This window comes from Lactuca virosa, chromosome 6 (genome assembly GCF_052849685.1).
Source record: "Lactuca virosa cultivar CGN04683 chromosome 6, Lactuca_virosa_CGN04683_v6, whole genome shotgun sequence".
Classification (NCBI taxonomy): Eukaryota; Viridiplantae; Streptophyta; class Magnoliopsida; order Asterales; family Asteraceae; genus Lactuca; species Lactuca virosa.
The window spans coordinates 161,570,208-161,578,418 of record NC_136431.1 but is presented as its reverse complement, the minus strand read 5'-3'; positions in this window follow the sequence as shown (position 1 = coordinate 161,578,418).

Here is an 8,211-nt window from a genome sequence, read left to right as displayed (position 1 = left end):
AAAGAAAGATTGTGTTGAAAAACCATATATAAATCATCACCTGTTGAAATACCGATCCAACTGTTGATTAGGAATCTCCAATATCCGTGTATAAATCATGGCAAGATTCGACGATTTCTGTAGTTGATACTCATATTCAATGTATTTATCCCACAAAGAAAATGAAAGATAATCAGTTCCACCATAAGCTAGACCCCGTTCAAATATCCTGAAAAGAACATCATAAATAAAATATTTAGTTATATTAAGCATAGATTATGGACTGTAGTAATAGTTATAATGTCCCTGTATGCAAAATAGCTCCATTAAATAGCTCCAAATGTACACACAAAACACTGAATTTACCTTCCCCCCAACAAAAATCATATAATGCCTGAGAAAGGTGGCAGTGACCATCTTAGCCCTTAACTGGACGAGATCTTCTCAGCAGCAATTTGTTTAATGGTGCACCAGAAGTAATCAATTGTCCCCTGGAAAGTTATATGGTAGCTAGTCTCAATGGTAAGCCCAAAGGAATTCAAAACTACCCCAATCACCTAGAATACAAAAAAATAATGACCATTTTACCCTTACACACCCAACAAACAATATTCATCAACTATAACAATTGAAAAATCAAAAAGATCAATGCTGGCTTCAAATGAGTACATGTGATTAAAGGCAACCAATGCTTCGATTGTTTCATAGTTGTAATGTTTTACTGGATCACCTTTATTCATGCCCTTCGGATCACCAGCCCTCTGAGTCATGATGCTTTGAATAAGCCTCATTTTCTCGAGTTCAGCTTCAGCTTCAGCCTTCTTTTCTTCTTTAGATTTTTCAACCAGAATTGATTTTCCTTTGTCTTTCGAAGCAGATTTTTCAGTTACGTCTTTTAGCTTCGAACCACTTCCACCAGATTCCAAAGGTTTACCAATTAAAATTCCTTTCGAATTTGTTCTTGTAATTGGTAATGTTGTTACGATTGTTGAGGTCACTGGTTGAGCAGACATAATTACTGGTTTTGTTGAATGGATGCTAGATGGAAATACCTTGCCCACCACTTTCGCTTCTTCTTCTGTTGACTTCCTTTCTCCCCCTTGCACCCCTGTGAAAACAGGAGGGGCAGTAGTTGTGGGAAGAAGACTGGATATGCGAAATAGTGGAGCAAGTTGCTTGTTAAGTATGGCTTCGAACTGCACAAACTTCTGGGATAAAAATTCTGGAGTAATCAATGGTGACGAAACCAGTTTCGTTGAGATCTCCGTCAACTCCTTTAACAACTTGATCACACCTTCAAAATTTTCACTTTCAGACTTGGAGATTTGAGTTATTTGAGGACTCAAACCTTCGTATAGCTTGACCAATCGAGTGACAACATCACAAATGATATCGACCTTCTGATTCAAGTACGCATAATCATGTTGAACATATAGAATTTCCTTTTTCATGTCTTCACGAAGTTCGTGGATTTGGAAGTTAACATCCTCCCTCACTTTCTTGACTTCCTGAACAAAAAGAACATTTCGTTCTTTTGTTATGCTTCGCAGATCCTTAACTTCTCCCATAAAATCAGATCTGAGAATTTTAACACGAAGCTCAGAATTCTGATCTGTATAATCAACCTTTTCTAAAATAACAGACTCTGAGGCTTTCATCATTCCAGAAACTTTGTTGATTACTCTTGATTCAAACATCTTGAGCATAGAATCAACCTCCAAACTTGAAATAGATGAACCTCCGCCAAGATCAGCTTGGGATTGAATGATGGAGTTCAACTTTTGATTAAGAATTTTGTATTTCTTCATTGTCATTAACATATGATCAGGAAATTCTTCTTCTTCATCATGAAACTCTAAGTCTTCGAATGTTCCACCAAACCCTTCATTATCAGTTTCAGTGGGTGAAGATGGTTTGGGTGTATCAGTGGATTGAGAAGAAAAAATGGAAGTAATTGGTTGATCGATGATATGTTCAACGGTTGGTGAAACAGTGGTTGATGTGAGAGGAATAGTAGATGTTGGTGTAACAGAAACCAATGATTCGAAAGGAGTAGAGATAATTGGACCTTGATCTGGATCTTTCGAACCACCTTCACCCATGTTGACATTTGCATCCGTATCAGATACGTGTACAGGGATGCCTGAAGTTCGAACCTCCTCAAAAATTGACTTGGCAATCGAAACTTCGGGTGGTATGATAACAGTCTTCTCAGGAATGGAACTTGTAATGATAGAAGTGAACTCTGGAGATTCTGGTATTCGTTCATCCTCTTCTGTAGACTCAGTAGATAAAACAATCTTTCGAGTCTTCTTCGTCTTCTTCTTTTTCGGTTGTGACAAGTGTTTTGCCATATCTTCTGCTGCTCTTTTCTTGGATCCGGGAGAAACAGGAACATGTACCTCACGAATTAAAACTCCTTGGTGAGTAATTTGAGGCTTGCGAATCAACTTCTGTGATGGTGACTTTCGTTTGTGAGTGGATTTCATCTTGATTCTTCGAAACATCCCTGTTTTCGAAGGAATAATCACGTTCTTTTGAGTCTCTTCCACTATTGGCTCAATCACTTGTGTTGCTTCAACTGTCACTGCAACATTTTCTGTCTTCTTCTTTGGAGATTTAGAGGATGTTGAACCCTTCGTTTTCTTTTCAGGTGAAGCAGGATCAGCTTTCTTCGACTTTTTGGTATTCTTTTCGTCGCGTGGCAACAAAATTCCCGTAGGAATAGAAGAATCGAATGTTTTCAGATATGCAATCAAAACAGGATTCGTAGGATCCACCCTTTTAAGCATCGCGTCTGGAATCCGAGCAACGTTTGGAAATTCATCATTATTGTCAACAACTTCCTTCGGAAAGTGATAAGATTGAAAAGTAACCTTCTCTTCTTCATTTGAAACCAAGATGCCTTCCTTGTTGTAAAAATGTTGCAGAATTAGACTCCACTACCTAGCACACGAAATGCCATGAACAACATTCGTATGTTCTACTTCTTTTTGGAATTCCCTCCATAGCTGTGTAGAGTAGTCTGCTGGAAAATCATAGTATAAACCAACCATCATGGTATAAACCTCCATCCTTCCTTTATCTAATCCAACTGTTCTTCCGGTTAAACAACGCAAAAATATCCCAAACAAAAAATTCCATACTTTTGGAAGAACAGACTTCTAAAAGTCACTTATCTTTGACAATGGGGGCTGATATCCCATTTCATTAAACATATGAATTATTTGGGAGAATTGAAATTCAACAAAAGGAGGTGTATTTGCAATGTCAAGAATCTGACAAAACAGTTTCTTGGAAAGCCTAACCTTTTTGTCATTGATTAGGTGAAAAGTAATCGAATCAGAGGCTTTGTTGTATGTGGCAGTAGATCCTGCTTGAGAAAGCCAGGATACCGAAACAGAAAAGGAATTGAACATTGCTTTGGATAAAACAGAGTGTTTTAAAGAAACAATAAGCATCTTGAATTCTTCTGGACATTGAGAAAGTTCACCATCCACATAATAATTGGTAGATTGAATCTTCATAACTGGTGCAGAAGAAGTATCTTCAGTAGGAGGATCGACATGAGCAGTAGTCGCCATTGTTAGGGTTTGAAAAAGATGAAAAACAGAGAATTTGGGATGTTTTGAGTTTTGATCGCGTAAACGTATGAAGTACTCTTGAACCCCCTTTTATATGTAACCCTAAATGATTTCAATTTGAAGCGGGATGCATTTAATGAGATCCGACGTGGCACCTTGAAAACCGGACTTGTACAGCGGAAAGGTAGCCATGCGTCAAAAAGTGTCTGTCACATCACCTGGAAAACCGGACAGAATACCATACGTCACGTATACACAGCCTGTCATTATCCGCTTAATAGAATTGTAACCGTTAGAACTCTTCGAATGGAGGCAAGGCTCTTTCACTTTTGGGATAAAAAGCGAAGTCATTTGCCAGATGTTCGAAATCATCAGCTTGAGTTGGTATTACTCAGAACCTCAAGGATTTCGTGTGTGTAGTGTGCCAAAGAAAGTTTAGACAAGAAACAAGAATTTTTTTTTTTTTTTTAAATTTTGTGATGTCAAAAATTTAATTTGACACGAAGACAGTTAAACCCCGGGCAAAGGTTGCTTCGTTAATCATCAAGAGAGATGATCAACAGCTTGTGTATGTTCCCGTGAATTACAATCGAATACTTTTTGATAAGTATCAAAGGGCTTCTTTTAAGAATGCTTCGTGAGTAGGTTCAAAATTTCGTTACATGTCAACCTAAACATAAGGTGATAAAGTGTAACAGAAATTACTTGTATGACCAGTGTAGTCAGTGACAAGTCGGCTTTGAAAATTTTTAACATGACTAGGACATTCGAATGAAACTCACACGGAAATCATATTCATAAAAAAATTGTATACTGGATCTTGTTGGGTAACAAACATCGTGGGTTTCGAATGCTTGATCAAGACCACTCATTCGAAATGAATATGATTTGGAGTTTCGAACATTGGTACATAAACAAAAGTTTCGTATATATCTGGAACAATGTTCCCCGTCAATTCCTTAATTTGTAAGAGTTTTGGGTTTCACTTCCATCGCGGACTCATGATGTCAGATCATAAACACAAAGTTTTTATATATCTAAGTCTCGATGGGTTTGATCAGAGACCTCTCGGATATACGTCTTTGTGTGTGATCGTGTAAGAATGTTTTGGATGAAAAAGATTGGTGTAAGACACGAAAAGTACCTCTGTTATGTTTTGGACCAAACAGGAAACTTTTAACTCATTGTGAGAAGAGTAAGGTAGCTCAGAGACTAATGTGAATATAAGCCTGATTCGGAAGAAATTTTCGTACGAAACATTTCATTAAGTCTTTCGTACACACACATTGAGTCATGGAGGCTTTGGACGACATGCAGCAGCATGCTTCTAGGGACAACCTAACTAATTCGAATAATGAGAAACATATCAATTCATACAAAAATTTTTACCTGACCCTAAAACTGCCTGCATTGTCCCCTCTGAATCATCATCATAATCTGCAACAAAAGTCTAAAAATAAAAATATTTTTGTTGTTTTGAATTTTTTTTTTAAATAAAGACCGAACAAACGAAAATCTTTTTGGATTTTTGATTTTTCGAAAATTTAAGGACAAAACAAAAGAAAATCTTTTTGAATTTTTGATTTTTCGAAAATTTAAAGACAAAACAAAAGAAAATCTTTTTGAATTTGTTGCAAACAGACGAATATTTGGCATTCCTTGAAGAGTGACAAATGTACGAATTCGAAGCGTTTGAAGCGTTGACTATGAACAGTAACCATTAACTCAACGCTGAAAATAAGTGACAATCATGCGAATTCGAAGCGATCGAAGCGTTGACTATGAACAGTAACCACTAACTCAATACTGAAAATAAGTGACAATCATACGAATTCGAAGCAGTCGAAGCGTTGACCATGAACAGTAACCTCTGAATGCTGAATGACTTTGTGTTATTTTTTTTATTCAGCGCCTCTGATTCATTTTTTTTGGCCTATCATTCTTCTTTTTCGCATGGAACAGAATTGCCATCGATCATTCCAAGACCTTCTATTATTCGCATTAGAGATTTTTCATCGAAAGCTTTCGTGAATATATCAGCTAACTGATCAGTTGTTTTCACGAAATGTACTTCAATGTTTCCATCCTCCACGTGATCTTTAATGAAATGATAACGAAGAGCTATGTGTTTAGTCTTCGAATGCTGCACAGGATTATGACAAATTTTTATTGTACTTTGAGAATCACAATATAATGGAATCTTTTTCATATTAATTGCATAATCACGCAATTGACTTTGGATCCATATTATTTGCGAAGTGCAAGCAGCAGCAGCCATATATTCTGCTTCAGCTGTGGAAATTGACACACACGTTTTCTTTTTCGACTGCCAGCTGACTAATTTGCCATCAAGAAATTGACATCCTCCACTTGTGCTTTTTCGATCAAGATTACAACCACCCAAGTCTGCATCTGAGTATGCTTGAACGAAGAATCCAGTTTTCGAAGGATACCACAATCCTAACGAATTTGTGCCTTTAAGGTAACGAAAAATATTCTTCACTGAAGTAAGATGTGGTTCGCGTGGATTAGACTGATACCTAGCACAATTACACACAGAAAACATGATATCAGGTCTACTTGCTGTTAGATAAAGTAATGAACCAATCATGCTCCTATACAACGTTATATCAACAGCAGGTTTGTCCAACGATGGTGTTAGCTTTATGCCTGTTGCCATTGGTACACGAAGCTTTGTGCTATTCGTCAATCCAAACTTTTCTAACAGATTTTTCGTATATTTTTCCTGATTAATGAAAATCCCTTCTCTGTTTTGAAGAATATTCAATCCAAGGAAATTATTGATTTTTCCCATCATGCTCATTTCAAATTTGCTTTTCATCAATTCTTCGAATTCTCTAGACAAAGCAGGGTCAGTCGAGCCAAAAATAATATCATCAACATAAATTTGAACAAGCATTAGATGATTCCCCACTTTCTTTCGAAATAATATGCGATCAACTGATCCTTGTTTAAATTTAGATTGTTTCAAAAATGATGTAAGTGTTGCATACCATGCTCTTGGTGCTTGTTTCAGACCATAAACTGCCTTATCTAAAATATAAACATGATTAGGATATTCTTCGTTAATAAAACCTGGGGGTTGTTCCACATAAACTGTTTCTTCAAGCTCTCCATTGAGAAATGCACATTTCACATCCATTTGATAAACATCAAAATCTTTGTGAGCTGCATAAGCCAAAAATATTCGAACCGCCTCGAGTCTTGCGACAGGGGCAAAAGTTTCTTCATAGTCGATTCCTTCTTGTTGTGAATATCCTTTTACAACAAGTCTGGCTTTATTTTGAATAATGTTTCCATCTTTGTCGGTTTTATTTTTAAAAATCCATTTTAACCCGACAATCGAAACATTTTCAGGTTTAGGAATTAATCTCCAAACCTTGTTTCGTTCAAATTCAGACAACTCCGATTGCATTGCAACAACCCAATCTGAGTGTTCCATTGCATTCTTAATTGTTTTTGGTTCAATTTTAGAGATGAAAACATTAAACATGCAAAATTCTTGATGAGTATTCAATACCTCATTCTTTGCACGAATTTGAGCTCTTGTCAGAACTCCCTCATGTGGATTCCCAATAACTTGATCCTTCGGATGGTCTCTTGTCCATTTTTCCATGGGTGGATATGCTGGATCAAATTCCAAAGGGGCATCTTCGTATATTTCATCATTTTCTGAGCTTGCATTCGAACAAGCATCATCAACATTATGCTCCCCCTCAACAACATGCTCCCCCTCAATTTCAACATTCAATTGTTCTTTCTCCCCCTCGAAAGAATGCTCTTCATCGTCTAAAGTATTCGAATCCAATTGCTCCCCCTCCAATGGACTATCACTCATAGTTTCGCCTTCTTGAGGAGTCGATGGTGAATCATCATTAAGTTTTGAAAATTCTAGTATTTGATTATCAGGAGCATGAACTTCAGCATCAACTGCATGATCTAAAATTCAAAAAATCAAATCATAATCAGTATCATCCATTTGTATAGATTCAGTTTCAACTTGTGTTTCTTGTAAAATTGGATGATTCGTAAATCTATGCTCATTTGATTTAACATAATAATCATCGAATGTGAGATTGAACGTTTCTTCCACTTTTCGTGTTTGCTTATTTAACACTCGATATGCCACTGAAATTTGCGAATATCCAAGAAAAATTCCTTGATCAGCTTTTGCTTGAAACTTCGAAAGATGATCCTTGAGATTCATAATAAAACACCTACATCCGAAAACATGAAAAAACTTCACATTAGGTTTACGATTATTCAGAATTTCGTATGGTGTAATATTAAATCGACGATGAATGAACGATCTGTTTTGAGTAAAACAAGCAGTTGAAACAGCTTCAGCCCATAGATATTGAGGTAAATTCGCATATGCCAACATGGTTCTTGCTGCTTCGCATAATGACCGATTCCTTCGTTCTACAACACCATTTTGTTGTGGTGTATATGGAGATGAAAAATTATGCGAAATTCCTTTGTCCACCAGAAATGAATCAAGAACTTTGTTCTTAAATTCAGTTCCATGATCACTCTTGATTTTTCTAACAGTCTTCTTCAACGTGGTTTCCATCTTTTTGATAAAGTCAATCATAATTTGTGCAACTTCGGATTTGAGCCTGAGAAA